This window comes from Rhinoderma darwinii, chromosome 3 (assembly GCF_050947455.1).
Source record: "Rhinoderma darwinii isolate aRhiDar2 chromosome 3, aRhiDar2.hap1, whole genome shotgun sequence".
NCBI classification, from domain to species: domain Eukaryota; kingdom Metazoa; phylum Chordata; class Amphibia; order Anura; family Rhinodermatidae; genus Rhinoderma; species Rhinoderma darwinii.
The window spans coordinates 124,453,603-124,475,052 of NC_134689.1; the positions used below are offsets into that span (position 1 = coordinate 124,453,603).

The 21,450-nt window shown below is 44.9% G+C and overlaps 1 pseudogene; it reads left to right on the plus strand.

Annotated features, from left to right (window-relative positions):
* The window catches only part of LOC142750384 (uncharacterized), a 122,880-nt pseudogene that overhangs the window by 66,218 nt on the left and 35,212 nt on the right, over positions 1–21,450 (plus strand).

Below are 21,450 nucleotides of genomic sequence, written 5' to 3' on the forward strand. Positions count from 1 at the left end.
GCACTCGACATAAATGTCAGTTTGTCTTCTGCTTTTCATCCCCAGTCTAATGGTCAGACTGAGCGCACAAATCAAACGTTAGAACAGTATCTCCGATGCTACATCTGCCATTTACAGGATGACTGGGTCGATTTGCTTCCAATGGCGGAGTTCTCCTACAATAATTCTCAGAATGTCTCCACTAAACAAACACCGTTTTTTGCAAATTTGGGTTACCATCCCAGTATTCTTCCTAATCTTCCCAGAGAAACTTTTATTCCTGCAGTGACTGACAGAATACAATCACTTCAACAGAATCTGGAAATGCTAAAAATTACATTATCAATTGCCCAGGAGAAATATAAGGAAACAGCAGATAAATCTCGTCAGTGGCGGATTATCATTAGGGCGTTTCGGGCGGTCGCCCGGGGCCCAAGACTGCCAGGGGGCCCAAGGAGCCTATGACCGCCCGAACCCCCTCATGCCCAGTGGCGTCGCTAGCACCGGAGGGAGCCCCGGTGCCAGGACCGCACCTGTCAGGCGAGGGGAGCTTTGCTTCTACTTAGCAGCCGTGGTCTGTGCTGCTTTAGAAGCTCCCCCTCCAGCCCCCCTTCCCTGCTCTAAACATCTCTGCTGCTAGCTGTCGGGACATGGGGGAGGGGAGACTGTCGGCGGGCTCTGTGCTGTGAGCAGGAGAAGAGCTGCAGTGAAGACATAAAAGGTAAGTGCATGTGTGTTTAATATCCATATTCATGTGTGTTTAATGTCCATATTCATGTATGTTTAATGTCCATATTCATGTATGTTTAATGTCCATATTCATGTATGTTTAATGTCCATATTCATGTATGTTTAATGTCCATATTCATGTATGTTTAATGTCCATATTCATGTATGTTTAATGTCCATATTCATGTATGTTTAATGTCCATATTCATGTGTTTACAAGGTGTACTTTGTGTATAATGTGCATACTCGTGTATAATGTGCCTACTTAGTGTATAATGTGCATACTCGTGTGTACTTTGTGTACTATGCATACTTTGTGTATAATGTGCCTACTTTGTGTACTTTGTGCATAATGTGTGTACTTTGTGTACTGTGCATACTTTGTGCATAATGTGCGTACTTTGTGCATAATGTGCGTACTTTGTGCATAATGTGCGTACTTTGTGCATAATGTGGTACTTTGTGTACTGTGCATACTTTGTGCATAATGTGCCTACTTTGTGCATAATGTGCGTACTTTGTGCATAATGTGCGTACTTTGTGCATACTGTGCCTACTTTGTGCATAATGTGCGTACTTTGTGCATAATGTGGTACTTTGTGTACTGTGCATACTTTGTGCATAATGTGCGTACTTTGTGCATAATGTGCGTACTTTGTGCATAATGTGCCTACTTTGTGCATAATGTGCGTACTTTGTGTACTTTGTGCATAATGTGGGTACTTTGTGCATAATGTGCGTACTTTGTGTACTTTGTGCATAATGTGTGTACTTTGTGCATAATGTGCGTACTTTGTGCATAATGTGGTACTTTGTGTACTGTGCATACTTTGTGCATAATGTGTGTACTTTGTGCATAATGTGCGTACTTTGTGCATAATGTGCCTACTTTGTGCATAATGTGCGTACTTTGTGTACTTTGTGCATAATGTGCGTACTTTGTGCATAATGTGCATACTTTGTGTACTTTGTGCATAATGTGCGTACTTTGTGCATAATGTCCTTACTTTGTGCATAATGTGCGTACTTTGTGCATAATGTGGTACTTTGTGTACTGTGCATACTTTGTGCATAATGTGTGTACTTTGTGCATAATGTCCTTACTTTGTGCATAATGTGCGTACTTTGTGCATAATGTGGTACTTTGTGTACTGTGCATACTTTGTGCATAATGTGCGTACTTTGTGCATAATGTCCTTACTTTGTGCATAATGTGCGTACTTTGTGCATAATGTGGTACTTTGTGTACTGTGCATACTTTGTGCATAATGTGTGTACTTTGTGCATAATGTGCGTACTTTGTGCATAATGTGCCTACTTTGTGCATAATGTGCGTACTTTGTGTACTTTGTGCATAATGTGCGTACTTTGTGCATAATGTGCATACTTTGTGTACTTTGTGCATAATGTGCGTACTTTGTGCATAATGTCCTTACTTTGTGCATAATGTGCGTACTTTGTGCATAATATGGTACTTTGTGTACTGTGCGTACTTTGTGCATAATGTGCCTACTTTGTGTACTTTGTGCATAATGTGGTACTTTGTGTACTTTGTGCATAATGTGCGTACTTTGTGCATAATGTGCCTACTTTGTGTACTTTGTGCATAATGTGCGTACTTTGTGCATAATGTGCATAATGTGCGTACTTTGTGCATAATGTGCGTACTTTGTGCATAATTTGCGTACTTTGTGCATAATGTGGTACTTTGTGTACTGTGCGTACTTTGTGCATAATGTGCCTACTTTGTGTACTTTGTGCATAATGTGGTACTTTGTGTACTGTGCGTACTTTGTGCATAATGTGCGTACTTTGTGCATAATGTGCCTACTTTGTGTACTGTGTGTACTTTGTGCATAATGTGCGTACTTTGTGCATAATGTGCGTACTTTGTGCATAATGTGCGTACTGTGTGTACTTTGTGCATAATGTGCCTACTTTGTGTACTAGTGTTTAGGTAGTGTTAGCAATAGTTACGGCGCGGCAGGGTGGTGGTGGAGAAGGGGGGCCCAAGTTTGGGTAACAGCCCAGGGCCCATGGTCTTCTTAATCCGCCACTGAATCTCGTAGACCTTCTCCAAACTTCAAAGTGGGAGATGAAGTATGGCTTTCCACCAAGAATCTGAAACTTCACTTACCTTCAGCAAAATTGGGCCAAAAATGTATTGGTCCTTTCAAGATTATTGGACAAGTAAACTCAGTGGCTTTTCGTCTCAAACTTCCCAGACCAATGAGAATACATCCAGTGTTCCATGTATCCCTACTGAAACCTGTTGTTCCAAATCCATTTCCAGGACACCACCTGCCTCCCCCTGATCCTATCGAAGTTGATGGACAAGAACATTATACTGTTGAAAACATCCTGGACTCCAGGATATTCAGAAATCGGTTGCAATATCTAATAAAATGGCAAGGATATGGCCCTGAGGATAATTCGTGGGAACCCGTAGGCAATCTCAATGCTCCTCGACTGGTTAGGGAATTTCACCAAAGATATCCAGATAAACCAAGTCAAACATCGTCCTGAGGCCGCTGTCGAAAGGAGGGAGTAATGTCAGGATTCTGTTGTTGTACTGAAAAATTACCACTAGTGGCCGCTGTTTTACACTTTGAAGAATTGTGCTGCACTTTTACTCCTTACCACTGGAGGCTGCTGTTTTGCCCTTAAACCTGCCCTTAACCAAGATGGCAAATGTTGCATCGTGTGGAACCATCTTGTTTCCTGTTTGGGCCTACTTCAGACCACATGGAATACCAAACAGTGCTTGAGTATTGTGACTTGTTCCAGTCTCCTGCTCGTGAGAACTGTCTTTGCCAGACTGTTTCTACTTCCATGCTATTTACTACTACTCGTGTTCCACCCTCCAAGCACTGTTCCTAGGAACGTCTCACCGGGTTCTGCACTGTGCTCCGCTCGCTACTTCTGACCATAGGATTCCAGCAGTGTTCGCCAGTATCGTAACACTAACTTTTTGTACAAGCATTAACAAATGGGTGTTACGATTCCCCTTTTCACAGGGCTGTGTCCCTACATACTGACAGTATCACACTGTGCACATCCTCTTGACAAGGGGAATGGTAACACACATTTGTCTATCAGTCCTAGACTGCACAAAGACTTTTTGTGAAATACAAGGATTTCCTATAATAAACATGTCAGGAGAGGTGACAGATTCTCTATAAATCTAGGGACTCACAGGTGACGACATCTCAAATTCTAGTAGTTTTTTTCCTCTTTTCTTCTCCATCCGGTCCAGACTTCATGACGACTTCTCCCGGCCATGACCCATTTCTGCAGAATTTGCCTCTCAGATGTCTTCGACTCCTCACTTTTCCAACATATCCACACTTATAAACGAAGATAAAATTATCATGGTGTTACACACTTTGCCCCTAAATATAATAGCACCATACACTGCTCGCCTGAATAAAATAATAACCATACACTGCACCCCTAAATATAATTGTGTCAAACACTGAACGTAAAGCACCACATACACAGTGCCCCCTGTAGATAGCGCCACACACAGTCCCCTGTAGTTACCACCACACACAGCCCCTGTAGATAACATCACACACACTCCCCCAGTAGATAACGCCACACACAGCCCCCTGTAGATAGGACCACACAGCCCCCTGTAGATTGCGCCACACACAGACCCTGTAGATAGTATCACACACACTCCCCCTGTCGATAGCATCACACACACACCCTGTAGATAGCGACACACACAGCCCCCTGTAGATAGCGCCATACACACCCCCTGTAGATGGCATCAAACATAACCCCCTATAGGTAGCGCCACACAGCCCCGCTGTAGATAGCACCACACACAGACCCTGTAGATAGCATCACACACAATCACCCTGTATATAGAGGCACACACAGCCCCCTGTAGATAGCGCCACACACAGCCCCCTGTAGATAGCGTCACACAAAGCCCCTTGTAGATAGCGCCACACAGACCTCCTGTAGATAGTGCCACACACAGCCCCTGTAGATAGCACCACACACAGCCCCCTGTAGATAGCATCACACATACACCCTGTAGATAGCGACACACAAAGCCCCCTGTAGATAGCGCCATACACACCCCCTGTAGATGGCATCAAACATAACCCCCTATAGGTAGCGCCACACAGCCCCGCTGTAGATAGCACCACACACAGACCCTGTAGATAGCATCACACACACTCACCCTGTATATAGAGGCACACACAGCCCCCTGTAGATAGCGCCACACACAGCCCCCTGTAGATAGCGTCACACACAGCCCCTTGTAGATAGCGCCACACAGACCTCCTGTAGATAGCATCACACACCCCCTGTAGATAGTGCCACACACAGCCCCTGTAGATAGCACCACACACAGCCCCCTGTAGATAGCGCCACACACACCCCCTGTAGATAGTGCCACACACACCCCTCTGTAGATAACGCCACACACACATCCCCTATAGCTGGCATCAGACACAGCCCCCTATAGATAGCATCGCACACAGCCCCCTATAGGTAGCATCACACACATCCCCCTGTAGATAGCGCCACACACAGCCCCCTATAGATAGCGCCACACAGCACTCCACCCTTGTATATAGTGTCACACAGCGCTCTCCCTTGTATATAGTGTCACACAGCGCTCCCCCTTGTATATAGTGTCACACAGCACTTCCCCCCCTTGTATATAGTGCTACACAGCGCTCCCCCTTCTTGTATATAGTGCTACACAGCGCTTCCCCCCTTCTTGTATATACTGCTACACAGCATCCCCCCCCCCCCCCCAAAAAAAACCAAACATTTTTTACTTACCTTGCCACTTTCCCGGACGGACGGAGCGCTACACATCATTCGGCCTTTGCAGGGAGTCTTCCCAGCGCCTTATAGGCTGCAGGCCTAATGTGGCCTGCAGTCTATAGTATTCATTTGTATCTGTGTTCCGAGGATGCAGATTCAAGTGAATGTGGCTGTCACTGTGCTAGCGACGCCACCGGGCATGAGGGGGCCCGTGCTGTAATGTGCGGCTTTGGCGGCCATGGGCCCCCTGGGAGCCTTGGGCCTGGGCTGCCGCCCGAACCGCCCTAATGATCCGTCACTGGTTAGTCTGCCAGCACCATAAGAGGGGATTGTACTGATATATAATAACAGGTGTCAGAACAATCTTTCTACAGTTAGGTCCAGAATTATTTGGACAGAGACACAAGTTTTGGATTTTTAGCTGTTTACCAAAACATATTTAATATACAGTTTTATAATCAATATGGGCTTAAAGCGCCGACTTTCAGCTTTAACTTGAGTATATTCACATCCTAATTTGAGGAAGGGTTTAGGAATTACAGCTCATTAATATGTAGCTGCCTCTTTTTCAAGGGACCAAAGATAATTGGACAATTATCTCAAAATCTATTTAATGGGCTGCATGGGCTATTCCCTCGTTAATCCATCATCAATTAAGCAGGTAAAAGGTGTGGAGTTGATACCAGGTGTGGCATTTGCACTTGGAAGCTGTTGCTGTGAACCCACAACATGAGGTCAAAGGAGCTATCAATGTAAGTGAAATAGACCATCGATAGGCTGAAAAAAAATGAAGAAATCCATCAGAGAGATAGCACAAATGTTAGGAGTGGCCAAATCAACAGTTTGGTACATTCTTGACAAAAAAAAGAGAGCACTGGTGATCTTGTGAACTCCAAAAGGCCTGGACGTCCACGGAAGACAACAGTGGTTGATGATCTCAGAATCCTTTCCATAGTGAAGAAAAACCCCTTCACAACATTTACCCAAGTGACGAACACTCTCCTGGAAGTAGGTGTATCAGTATCTAAGTCTACCATAAAGGGAAGAATTCATGAGAGCAAATACAGAGGGTTCACCACACGGTGCAAACCATTAATCAGCCTCAAAAATAGAAAGGCCAGATTAGACTTTGCCAAACAACATGTAAAGAAGCCACCCAGTTCTCGAACAGCATTCTTTGGACAGATGAAACCAGGGGCGTAACTAGGAAAGACTGGGCCCCATAGCAAACTTTTGACTGGGGCCCCCCCTCCCTGGGTGTCACACAACCCCCCCTTGTAGATAGTGCCTTTTTTACAGCCCCCCTGTAGATAACGCCATACAGCCCCCCTGTAGATAACGTCATACAGCCCCCCTGTAGATAACGCCAGACAGCCCCCCTGTAGATAACGCCATACAGCTCCCTCTGTAGATAACGCCATACAGCCCCCTGTAGATAACGCCATACAGCCCCCTCTGTAGATAGCGCCATACATCCCCCTGTAGATAATGCCATACAGCCCCCCCTGTAGATAATGCCATACAGCCCCCCCTGTAGATAACGCCATACAGCCCTCCTGTAGATAACGCCATACAGCCCCCTCTGTAGATAACGCCATACAGCCCCCCTGTAGATAACGCCATACAGAGTCCCCCCTGTAGATAACGCCATACAGCCCCCTCTGTAGATAACGCCATACAGCCCCCTCTGTAGATAACGCCATACAGCCCCCACTGTAGAGAACGCCATACTGCCCCCCTTGTAGAGAACGCCATACAGACCCCCTGTAGATAACGCCATACAGACCCCCTGTAGATAACGCCATACATCCCCCTGTAGATAACGCCATAGAGCACCCCCTGTAGATAACGCCATACAGCCCCCTCTGTAGATAACGCCATACAGCCCCCTCTGTAGATAACGCCATACAGCCCCCTCTGTAGATAACGCCATACAGCCCCCTCTGTAGGGGGGCTGTATGGCGTTATCTACAGGGGGGTCTGTATGGCGTTATCTACAGGGGTGTCTGTATGGCGTTATCTACAGGGGCGTCTGTATGGCGTTATCTACAGGGGGGTCTGTATGGCATTATCTACAGGGGGGGTCTGTATGGCGTTATCTACGGGGGGGGGGGGTCTGTATGGCGTTATCTACAGGGGGGTCTGTATGACGTTATCTACAGAGGGGGCTGTATGGCGTTATCTACAGAGGGGGCTGTATGGTGCTAACGCCATACAGCTCCCCCTGTAGGTGACGCTATACAGCCCCCCTGTAGGTAACGCTATGCAGCCCCCCCCTGTAGGTAACGCTACACAGCCTCCCTTGTAGGTAACGCTATACAGCCCCCCTGTAGGTAACACTATACAGCCCCCCCCTGTAGGTAACACTATACAGCCCCCCTGTAGGTAACACTATACAGCCCCCCCTGTAGGTAACGCTATACAGCCCCCCTGTAATTAACGCCATACAGCCCCCTGTAGATAACGCCATACAGCCCCCTCTGTAGATAGTGCCATACATCCCTCTGTAGATAACGCCATACAGCACCCCCAGTAGATAACGCCATACAGCACCCCCAGTAGATAACACCATACAGCCCTCCTGTAGATAACGCTATACAGCCCCCACTGTAGAGAACGCCATACAGCCCCCACTGTAGAGAACGCCATACTGCCCCCTTGTAGAGAACGCCATACAGACCCCCTGTAGATAACGCCATACAGAGTCCCCCCTGTAGATAACGCCATACAGCCCCCTTTGTAGATATCTACAGAGGGGTCTGTATGGCGATATTTACAGGGGGGGTCTGTATGGCGTTATCTACAGGGGGGGTCTGTATGGCGTTATCTACAGGGTGGTCTGTATGGCGTTATCTACAGAAGGGGCTGTATGGCGTTATCTACAGAAGGGGCTGTATGGCGTTATCCACAGAGGGGGCTGTATGGTGCTAACGCTATACAGCCCCTCCTGTAGGTAACGCTATACAGCCCCTCCTGTAGGTAATGCTACAGTCTCCCCTGTAGGTAACACTATACAGCCCCCCCTGTAGGTAACACTATACAGCCCCCCGGTAAGTAACGCTATACAGCCCCCCTGTAGGTAACGCTATACAGCCCCCCTGTGGGTAACGCTGTACAGCCCCCTGTAGGTAACGCTATACAGCCCCCCTGTAGATAACGCCATACAGCCCCCCCTGTAGATAACGCCATACAGCCCCCCCTGTAGATAACGCCATACAGCCCCCCCTGTAGATAACGCCATACAGCCCCCTCTGTAGATAGCGCCATACATCCCCCTGTAGATAACGCCATACAGCACCCCCTGTAGATAACGCCATACAGCCCCCCTGTAGATAACGCCATACAGCCCTCCTGTAGATAACGCCATACAGCCCCCTCTGTAGATAACACCATACAGCCCCCACTGTAGAGAACGCCATACTGCCCCCCTTGTAGAGAACGCCATACTGCCCCCCTTGTAGAGAACACCATACAGACCCCCTGTAGATAACGCCATACAGAGTCCCCCCTGTAGATAACGCCATACCGCCCCCTTTGTAGATATCTACAGAGGGGTCTGTATGGTGTTCTCTTCAGTGGGGGCTGTATGGCGTCATCTACAGGGGGGCTGTATGGCGTTATCTATGGAGGGGGCTGTATGGAGCTATCTACAGAGGGGGCAATATGGCGTTATCTACAGGGGGGTCTGTATGGCGTTATCTACAGGGGGGGTCTGTATGGCGTTATCTACAGGGGGGGTCTGTATGGCGTTATCTACAGGGGGGGTCTGTATGGCGTTATCTACAGGGGGGGTCTGTATGGCGTTATCTACAGGAGGGTCTGTATGGCGTTTATCTACAGGGGGGTCTGTATGGCGTTATCTACAGGGGGGGTCTATATGGCGTTATCTACAGAAGGGGCTGTATGGCGTTATCTACAGAAGGGGCTGTATGGCGTTATCTACAGAGGGGGCTGTATGGCGTTATCTACAGAGGGGGCTGTATGGCGTTAACGCAGTACAGCCCCCCTGTAGGTGACGCTATACAGCCCCCCTGTAGGTAACGCTATACAGCCCCCTGTAGGTAACGCTATACAGCCCCCCCTGTAGGTAACGCTATACAGCCCCCCCTGTAGGTAACGCTATACAGCCCCCCTGTAGGTAACCCTATACAGCCCCCCTGTAGGTAACCCTATACAGCCCCCCTGTAGGTAACACTATACAGCCCCCCTGTAGGTAACGCTATACAGCCCCCTGTAGGTAACGCTATACAACCCCCCCTGTAGGTAACGCTATACAGCCCCCCCTGTAGGTAACGCTATACAGCCCCCCTGTAGGTAACACCATGCAGCCCCGACCCCCCAAAAAAATCTGACCTACAGTGTGTCCTTTAAAAAACATGTATCCCCTATCCACAGGATAGGGGATACATGTGTGATCGCTGGCAGCGATAGGGAGAACGGGGGACCGAAAGTCCCCCGAAGTTCTCCATGACTAACCTCTGACTTCCGGCATCTGCGCAGCTCAATAAAAATGAAAGGAGCGCTGGTCACGCATGCGCACAAGCGCGACCGACGCTCCATTCATTTCTACGGAGCTACCGACACAGACCCCGGAAGTCCGAGGTTTCTCATGGAGAACTTCAGGGGACTTTCACCCCCTCGTTGTCCCTATCAATGCCAGCGATCACACATGTATCCCCTATCCTGTGGCTAGGGGATACATGTCTTTTGTTTAATGGCAGAGCTGGGAGATACCTCCCTGCTCTGCCGTAGTGTTCAGTACCGTCACGCTGTAGCAGCCATAGCGGCTGCTAGCGGAGCCTCCGGCCATGGTGGGGGCCCGTGCCGGCGGGCGACACGGGCCCCCTCATGCAGCGGGCCCTGTAGCAGCCGCTACGGGGGTAGTTACGCCACTAGATGAAACTAAGATCAACTTGTACCAGAATGATGGGAGGAAGAAAGTATGGTGAAGGCTTTGAACGGCTCATGATCCAAAGCACACCACATCCTCTGTAAAACATGGTGGAGGCAGTGTGATGGCATGGGCATGCAAGGCTGCCAAAGGCACTGGGTCACTAGTGTTTATTGACTGAAGACAGAAACAGAATTCTGACGTTTTCAGGGATATACTTTCTGCTCAGATTCGACCAAATGCAGCAAGGTCGATTGGACGTCGCTTCACAGTACAGATGGACAATGACCCAAAACATACTGCGAAAGCAACCCAGGAGTTTTTTAAGGTGAAGAAGTGGAATATTCTGCAATGGCCAAGTCAATCACCAGATCTCATCCCTATCGAGCATGCATTTCACTTGCTTAACCCCTTCCCGCATTTGGGCGTAACTGTACGTCCGAAAACCAAGTGATTTCCCGCATTCGGGCGTACAGTTACGCCCTGCAGATAAAGCGAGCACAGGAGCTGTGCGCGCTTTATCTTCAGCGGCTGTCAACTGTTATACACAGCTGGCATGCCGCTGCAATGGCTGCGATGGCTGTTACCGCCGATCGCAGCCATTTAACCCCTTCAATGCGGCTGTCAATGACGTCCGCCGCATTGAAGTGGTTTACAGAGGGAGGGAGCTCCCTCTGTAACCCCCGGCCCCCCCCCCGCGATGGATCGCGGGTGGCGGTTGTTGCTATGGCAACCAGGAAGCCGTTACTAGGCTTCCTGGTTGCCCAGGTACGGTAGCCTATTAGGTCCTGCCCGAGGCAGGACCTAATACGCTAACTGTCAAATGAAAAATGACAGTTACGATGCACTGCACTACATAAGTAGTGCAGTGCATCGTAGCGGGGATCAGAAGACCAGATCTTCAAGTCCCCAGGTCAGTGTAAAAGAAAAAGTAAAAAATGTGAAAGAAAAATAAATAAATAAAAGTTAATAAATAATAAATAAATAATAAAAACAACACTTGCTCTGTTTCCCTGATTAACTCCTTTATTAGAAAAAAACATGAAAATATGAAAAAAATCTATACATAATAGGTATCGCCGTGTTCTGAACGGCCTGATCTATAAAAATATCACATTATTTTTACCGCACGGTGAACATCGTAAATTTTTTTAATAAAAAACTATGACAGCATTTTATTTTTTTCTCGTCTTGTCTCAAAAAAAATGTAATAAAAAGTGATCAAAAAGTTGCAAGTAACGCAAAATGGTACCAATAGAAACTACAGTTTGTCACGCATAAAACAAGCCGTCCCGCAGCGATATCAACGAAAAAATAAAAAAGTTATGGCTGTCAGAAAATGGCGACACTAAAACATGATTTTTTTTAGAAAAGAGTATTTTTATTGTAGGAACGTAGTGAAAGGTAAAAAAACAATATAAATTTGGGGTCGCTGTAATCGTCTCGCCCCGCAGAATAAAGTTAACATGTTGCTTATACTGCACGGTGAACACTGTCAAAAAAACAAAAAAAAAAGACACGTGCTGGAATGGCTGTTTTTTGGTTTCCTCATCTCCCAAAAAATGGAACAAATAGTGATAAAAAAAATCGCATGTCCCCCAAAATGTAACCAATAAAAATTACAGCTCGTTCCACAAAAAACGCGCCCTCACACAGCTCCGTCACCGGAAAAATAACACGTTTTGACTCAAAACGCAATGATGCAAAATGATTCTAAATGACGGCCCAGACTCATTTTTAGGTCCAGTAGAATTTCACTAAATACCCCACATTGTCATTTGCTGGACCCCCTAGGTGGACCCCATAGACACAGCGGGGATGAGGAAACTTTAGGGCCTTGTGCGGCTTATAGGGCTAGTGAAGAAGTCAAATATAAGGCAACACTGGAGCGCAGATATTTTGTATAATACCCAATTATCCCGGCCTGTGTATAAAGGATTGGTTCAAAGCGACCACACCATGGATTATTCATTCACCCCATTATTACATCATCCTATTATGACCTGTTGCACTCCGCCCAGCTTACATATACCCTGATGTACTCCGCCCAGCTTACATATACCCTGATGTACTCCGCCCAGCTTACATATACCCTGATGTACTTCGCACAGTTTACATATGCCTTGATGTACTCCGCCCAGCTTACATATACCCTGATGTACTTCGCACAGCTTACATATACCCTGATGTACTTCGCACAGCTTACATATACCCTGATGTACTCCTCACAGATTACATATACCCTGTTGCACTCCGCCAAGCTTACATATACCCTGATGTACTCCGCCAAGCTTACATATACCCTGATGTACTCCGCCCAGCTTACATATACCCTGATGTACTTCGCACAGCTTACATATACCCTGATGTTCTCCGCACAGATTACATATACCCTGATGTACTCCTCACAGATTACATATACCCTGATGTACTCCGCACAGCTTACATATGCCCTGATGTACTCCGCCCAGCTTACATATACCCTGATATACTCCTCACATATTACATATACCCGGATGTACTCCTCACATATTACATATACCCTGATGTACTCCGCACAGCTTACATATACGCTGATGTACTTCGCACAGCTTACATATACCCTGATGTTCTCCGCACATATTACATATACCCTGATGTACTCCTCACATGTTACATATACCCTGATGTACTCCTCACAGCTTACATATACCCTGATGTACTCCGCACAGCTTACATATATCCTGATGTACTCCACAGTTTACATATATCCTGATGTACTCCACGCATATTACATATACCCTGATGTACTCCGCACAGCTTACATATATCCTGATGTACCCGCACATATTACATATACCCTGATGTACTCCGCACAGCTTACATATACCCTGATGTACTCCGCACAGCTTACATATATCCTGATGTACTCCACAGTTTACATATATCCTGATGTACTCCGCGCATATTACATATACTCTGATGTACTCCGCACAGCTTACATATACCCTGATGTACCCGCACATATTACATATATCCTGATTTACTCCTCACAGCTTACATATGCCCTGATACCACATATGGGGTATTCTGGAGAACCCGCTTAACAATTTATGGGATGTGTGTCTACGGTGGTACAAGCTGGGCACAACTCATTGGCCACTGAAATGGCATATCTGTGGAAAACAGCAATTTTCAATCTGCAACATCGATTGTCTACTCATTTTTGCAAAACACTTGTGCGGTCAAAATGCTCACTACACCCCTAGATCAATTCTTTGAGGGATCTAGTTTCCAAAATGGGGTAATTTTTCGGGGGGTACCACTGTACTGGTACTATAGCTCAATGCAACATGGTGTCAAAAAACGAATCTTATAAAATCTCCACTCCAAATACTAAATGGCGCTCCTTCCCTTTAGAGCCTTGCTGTGTGTCCAAATAGCAGTTTATGACCACGTGTGGGGTATTTCCCTACTCTGAAGAAGTTGCTTTACAAATGTTACGGTGCTTTTTCTCCTTTATTTGTTGAGAAAATGAAAAAATTGTAACTAATGCCGCGTCTTATTGGAAAATAATGTAATTTTTCATTTTCACTGCCCATTTCTAATAAAATATGAGACACATGTGGGGTCAAAATGCTCACTACACCCCTAGATGAATTCCTCAATGGGTGTAGTTTGCCAAATGGAGTCACTTTTGGGTAGTTTCCACTGTACGGATACCTAAGGGGCTTTGCAAAAGCGACATGGCGCAGAAAAACCAATCCAGCAAAATCTGCTCTCCAAAAGCCAAATGGCGCGCCTTCCCTTCTGAGCCCTGATGTGTATTCATACAGTACTTTATTACCACATATGGGGTATTTCCGTACTCTAGAGAAGTTGCTTTACAAATGTTATGGTGATTTTTCTCCTTTATTTGATGAGAAAATTAAACATTTTTACCTAAAGCTACGTCTTAGTGGAAAAAAATGAAATTTTTCATGTTTACTGCCCAATTCTAATGAAATCTATGAAACACCTGGGGGGTCAAAATGCTCACTACACCCCTAGTTGAATTCCTCTAGGGGTGTAGTTTCCCAAATGGAGTCACTTTTGGGGGGTTTCCACTGTACTTGTACCTTTAGGAGCTTTACAAATGCGACATGGTGCCGAGAAATCAAACCAGCAAAATCTGTACTCCAAAAGCTAAATGGCGTGCCTTCCCTTCTGAGTCCTGCCGCTTCCCCAAACAGCCATTTATGACCACATGTTGGGTATTTCCGTACTCTGGAGAAGTTGCTTTACAAATGTTGGGGTGCTTTTCATCATTTATTTGTTGAAAAAAATAAAAATTTTGAGGTAAAGCTACATCTTATTGGAAAATAATGTAATTTTTCACTTTCACTGCCCAATTCTAATGAAATCTATGAAACACCTGTGGGGTCAAAATGCTCCCTACACCCCTAGATGAATTCCTCAAGGGGTGTCGTTTCCTAAATGGAGTCACTTTTGGGGGGTTTCCACTATTCTGGTACCTTAGGAGCTTTACAAATGCGACATGGTGCAGAGAAACCAATCCAGCAAAATCAGTTCTCCAAAAGCTAAATGGCGTGCCTTCCCTTCCGAGTCCTGCCGCTTGCCCAAACAGCAGTTTATGACCACATGTTGGGTATTTCCGTACTCTGGAGAAGTTGCTTTACAAATGTTGGGGTGCTTTTCCTCATTTATTTGTTGAAAAAAATAATAATTTTGAGGTAAAGCTACATCTTATTGGAAAATAATGTAATTTTTCATTTTCACTGCCCAATTCTAATGAAATCTATGAAACACCTGTGGGGTCAAAATGCTCACTACACCCCTAGATGAATTCCTCAAAGGGTATAGTTTCCCAAATGGAGTCACTTTTGGGGGGTTTCCTTTGTTTTTGCACCACAAGACCTCTTCTAACCTGACATGGTGCCTGAAATATAATTTAAGAAAAGGAAGGCCCAAAAATCCACTAGGTGCTCCTTTGCTTCTGGGGCTTTTGTTTCAGACCCGTAGCGCACTAGGGCCACATGTGGGATATTTCTAAAAACTTCAGAATCAGGGCAATAAATATTCAGTTGTGTTTCTCTGGTAAAAACCTTCAGTATTACAGGAAAAATGGATTAAAATGGAATTTCTGCAAAAAAAAAATGAAATTTGCAAATTTCCCTTCCACTTTGCTTTAATTCCTGTGAAACGCATAAAGGGTTAAACTTTCTAAATGCTGTTTTGAGTACTTTAAGGGGTGCAGTTTTTAAAATGGGGTGATTTGTGGGGGTTCCTAATATATAAGGCCCTCAAAGTCACTTCAGAACTGAACTGGTCCCTAAAAAAATAGGCTTTTGAAATTTTCTTGAAAATGTGAGAAATTGCTGCTAACTTAGAAGCCTTATAACGTCCTAAAAAAATAAAAGGATGTTCAAAAAACGATGCCAATCTAAAGTAGACATATGGGAAATGTTAGCTAGTAACTATTTTGTGTGGTATAACTATCTGTCTTACAAGCAGATACATTTGAATTTAGAAAATGCTAATTTTTTGCAAATTTTCTCTAAATTTTGGTGTTTTTCACACAAAAATATTGAATTTATCGACCAAATTTTTTCACTAACTTGAAGTACAATATGTCACGAGAAAACAATCTCAGAATCACTTGGATTGGTAAAAGCATTCCATAGTTATTACCACATAAAGTGACACATGTCAGATTTAAAAAATGAGGTTGTGTCATAAGGTCCAAAAGTGGCTGCGTCCTTAAGGGGTTAAGACAAAACCTAAGGCAGAAAGACCCACAAACAAACAAACAACTGAAGACGGCTGCAACAAAGGCCCGGCAAAGCATCACAAAGGAGGAAACCCAGCGTTTGGTGATGTCCATGGGTTCCAGACTTCAGGCAGTCATTGCCTGCAAAGGATTCTCTACAAAGTATTAAAAAAAACATTTTATTTATGGTAATGTTAATTTGTCCAATTACTTTTGAGCCCCTGAAATGAGGCGGCTGTGTAGAAAAATGGTTGCAATTCCTAAACGTTTCACAGGATATTTTTGTTCAACCCCTTGAATTAAACCTGAAAGTCTGCACTTCAATTGCATCTCAGTTGTTTCATTTCAAATGCAATGTGGTGGCATGCAGAGCAGAAATCATGAAGATTGTGTCACTGTCCAAATAATTCTGGACCTAACTGTATGTAAGTGGTTACATACTACGCTTATGTTGCTATGACTCTGCTATAGTCATAGTAGTAACATTTGCAGCCATATTGGTTGTCACCTTTGCATTAGCGTTTTAGAATCTGATGGTAAAACGTACACTTTTTTTATTGGTTGAACATCGTGATAAAATAAGGGTATGTTCACACGCAAACACAAAATACGTCTGAAAATACGGAGCTGTTTTCAGGCAAAAACAGCTCCTGAATTTCAGACGTTTTTGCAAGTACTCGCGTTTTTCGCAGCGTCTTTTACGGACGTAATTGGAGCTGTTCTTCATTGGAGTCAATGAAAAACGGCTCCGAATACGTCTCAAGAAGTGACATTCACTTCTTTGACCCGAGCAAATTTTTACGTGCCGGCAATGGGTAGATGTTTGTGGGCGTAATGGAGCTGTTTTTTCAGGCGTAATTCGAGGCATAAACTGCCTGAATTACATCTGAAAATAGGTCGTGTGAATATACCCTAACAGTTCATTGTCAGTTTCTATCACCCAGTTTCTCCAAAACACTAAATGCGGAATCTCCTAGTTATCAGCAATATGGGATCAGGACATGTAACAGCATATGTATGTCGATTTGCTGTTCAGAAGTCTCAGAACACTAGATGACTCCTATCTTTTTCTAGCAGAATAAGACTATGTTCCCAGCACGTTTTTTTGTCTACATTTGACGTATAGGTCGAAAAAAGATCCTGACGTTTACGTTAAATGTAGGCTGCGACTGATGCGTAAAAGTGGCATCCGTCACCCATAGGCCCCCATATTAAAAAAGTATACCACGCTGTATACGTTTTTGGGGGATCCGGCAGGGTGCAAAAGTATAGTCTACTATGCTACACCAGCCTTCAAAAATAGAGGTATATTCATGTATACCAGCCCAAACGAGGCCAAAAGGATACTCTTTTGGCCTCCGTCTGGCTATAGGAGACGTATGAACACGCTTAGCGCATATGTCTGGAGCTTTCCCAATGTACATTCCATTCAAAGGACATAAACGTGATATGCACAGGGCTAAAGAAGAAGGAAGTTAGATTAAGGGTCATTTTTAAGTCAATTCTTCTTAGTAACATCATGTGGCCTCTAGATGGTGCTGATTTGTTGGTTAACGATGATCTTGTATTTCAGAATAGTGCAGCCTTTTGTACAGATATTTAGTACCCTTAGGAAATAATATAATGCCACCCTTATGCTTAGGCCTCATGCACACATCTTTAACCTTTCACTGACCGCACACGGATGGCTTTTGTGTGCGGTCCAGTTTTTAATGGACGATTGAATAGAATGGGTGAGACTGATCCGCAAAAACTGACAGTAATATGACCTGCTCTGAGTTTTACGGATCGGGCACACAGATTCGCAAAAAGATGGATGTGTGCTTGGCCCCATAGAATTGAATGGGTCAATGTGCTATTTGTTAAAAAAACGGATAGAGCACTGAAGAAAATAACTGATATGCGCATGAGCCCTTAGGGTATGTGCACACGATAGCTGCCTTTTACGTCTGAAATTACAGACTGTTTTCAGGAGAAAACAGCTGCCTCGTTTCAGACGTAATTTCTCCTCCTCGCATTATGCGAGGCGTCTTTGACGGCCGTAAATTTGAGCTGTTCTTCATTGAATTCAATGAAAAACGGCTCAAATTACGTCCAAAGAAGTGTCCTGCACTTCTTTGACGAGGCAGTCATTTTTACGCGTCGTCGTTTGACAGCTGTCAAACGACGACGCATAAATTACAGGTCGTCGGCACAGTACGTCGGCAAACCCATTCAAATGAATGGGCAGATGTTTGCCGACGTATTGTAGCCGTATTTTCAGGCGTAAATCCAGGCATAATACGCCTCGTTTACGCCTGAAAATAGGTCGTGTGAACCCAGCCTAAGAGTCCTAGATTGAAATGGTTGAGTATAACTACTATAAGCTATGTGGCTAAATGCACATACACCAGTATGATATACAGTATATTAATTTAACTTTTCTATCGGCTGACTTCATTTTGAATTGTTTTGTTTAGGAAACCGCCGAAAGCAGAAACAATAAAGTACTCATGTGGGCACAAAAAATAGCTGGAGATCTGTATCAAGACATTGGCTCCTGGCAAAAAGCAATTATTTATTATGAAAAAGCACTGGATAACCTTGAGAGTCTTAACAAAAATGACCTACAAAATAATTACAAACTGCAGAGACTCAGAGGTTTGCTTTGTTTCAATAAATGATTATTAGGCCCCCTTCACATCACGATACTGCACTAAGTTTGACGTATACGCTGGGAAAAGCTGCCAACGTATACGTCACTTGTCACGTGGTGTATATTGGCTTGTTCTGCTTCACAGCCCGTAACGCGCATGCTCTGTCACTGCTGTCCTCGCGGTCCCTGCTGTTCTCGAGATAACAGCAGGGGCCGCGCATGTGCGTTACAACAGAACAAGCCAATATACACCACGTGACAAGTGACGTGTCGTATACCCGGCAAAGAATTCAAGATCAACAAAGCGGCAGAGCCAGTGCAGAGAGCGACGTCACCAGTCAAGTTCCCCATGGCAGGAACTGGAAACGAGGCCACTTTGGAAAATGTAAGTATATTACAAATGTATTTACATTTATAAATTACATGCATTAAAGGGGTTTTTGAAAATATGATGGTATCTCGGACAACCCCTTTAAGAGGAATGTGTCTCTGTAATTGTAATCCAATGCAATAGTGCTTAAGACTGGCTTATGAAACGGCAGTCTTAGTAAATTCCTACCTATATGCGACTCTTGTTATACCCTGCATTGTATAAGGCATGCATTGGTTCATGTGCAATGGTGAAACCCATGGACGATACTGTCACATTACATAACAAGGTTAACATGTCACTGCGGCCATATTGTATACAAAGGGCAGCGGCTTTTCAGCATCAGTAAGGCCTCATGCACACGACCGTGTTTTTGCGTCCGCAATTCCCCCGCAAATCCACGGGAGAATTGCGGACCCATTCATTTCTATGGGCCCATACACACTATCCGTGTTTTCACGGGTCTCCGCATGTCCGCACATCCGTGCCGCAGAAATTCCGGACATGTCCTATTATGGGCCGCAAATGCGGTGCGGACATGCCAATAGAAGTCAATGGGCCCGTGGAAATTGCGGATACACCGCCGTGTGTCATCCGCAGTTTGCGGATTTGCGGATCATGTGACCTTCTAAAGGGGGTTTGACCAAGCTTTTGGCATCCTGTTTAAAAGTCCTTTTTTTTTTTTTTTTTTTTTCATCCGCATTTTTGCGGATTACATACGGATGAACTGCGGATTACATACGGATGAACTGCGGATGACATTCCACGGAACACGGTCCTGGAATTTGCGGACCAGAAAAACACCACGGTCGTGTGCATGAGGCCTAAGTCCTAATAAATCTGTTTTAGAGTTTGACAGTCAAACACAAGCAGCAGTTCACATTCATACAATGCGCAAGAAATGTGACAAGTGTTGTTCTGTTGTATTTCTTTCATGTTCAAGTGTCCGAGGTACTATAAGACCAGGATCGCACACAGTTTTGATGCAGGTTAATGCAGTTTTTGGCTCCGTTTTTTTATTCAAATACATGAGTGGGCACAAAATAGCGGCGACGAATCAGTCTTTACGTTATACTTTTAATTCTTTCTGGATCCACTTCTGGCTTTGGCTAAAAACACTGAGCCAAAAACTGTCAAAAAATTGAATCAAAACTCTGTGTGTGATCCTGGCCTTAAAAAGAAAACTACAGTATACTAACTAGTTATTTCATGTGCACATCATATTTCCCTTTGTACATATCGTGCCTTTTTTTTCATATTGATCTGTATATGAAGATTTTGCCACCATTTGAGGATGTTTTATTTGGGGTTAATCGTGCAGACTACACAAATATTTCATTTTGTATAAAACTAGTATTCAAAGTCCTTGCTGAGATAGAAGGTGGATTTCAGACTTGAGCAGAGACTCCTTACTTAGTTAAAGGGCTTGTCTCCTTATGAGAATCCCTGTCCATATGCCCTAAATTGCCCACTTGGGACCCCTTTCTATGAGGAAGAGCAGAGAGCTGCCAGAAACATTTAAATAGCTAACATGTAATACTGCATTTTTCCTGTAGTGGCCACTGCAGGGAAAATGTATGGCCAACCTTAGCTCCCCCAGCAAGACTGCTGATCCCTGAATTGGGTTCAATATAAAAGTAGGTTGTCATGGTGAAACAACTCCTTTAAAGAGAGCCTATTGTCAGCAATACCCTATCTGTTTTAAATGAAAAAGTCAGGTCCAAGCTTCCTGGTATGTTAATCCCAGCATGCACAGCATCTTCCCACAAACCCCCACAACAGTATCAGGCCTTGAGATCTCTCTGGTTATCGCGAGATCTCACTTCTCTGACTGAGTGAGCGCTGTATACAGCATTAATACAGCAGTTATCAATCAAGAAGTGCTGTATTAAAGGTGTTTTCCCAGAATGGACTATTATCACCTATTCACAGGATAGGCGATAATTGTATGATCACTGGAGGCATGACTGCTGGGCCCCCCAACGATCGCGAGCGCCCTGTTCCTGCACACTGCTCGACTGCACTGAGGAGGAATTTGAATGGAGCTGCGGTCGAGCATGCATGCATGCATGCTGCCGCTCCATTCTAAGTTTATTGGAAGGACGGAAACAGCTGTGTACAGCACTCAGCTGTTTTCATCAGTGCCACAGACATTATATGGAGCGGCGGGGTGCATGATCGATTTCTGCTGCATTCAAGCTCCTCCTCACTGCATGGGGAACAATGAGGTGGAACGGGAGGTTCGGGACCACTATTCTTGCAATCAGTAAAGATCTCGGCAATAAGGGCCCCCAGCGATCAGA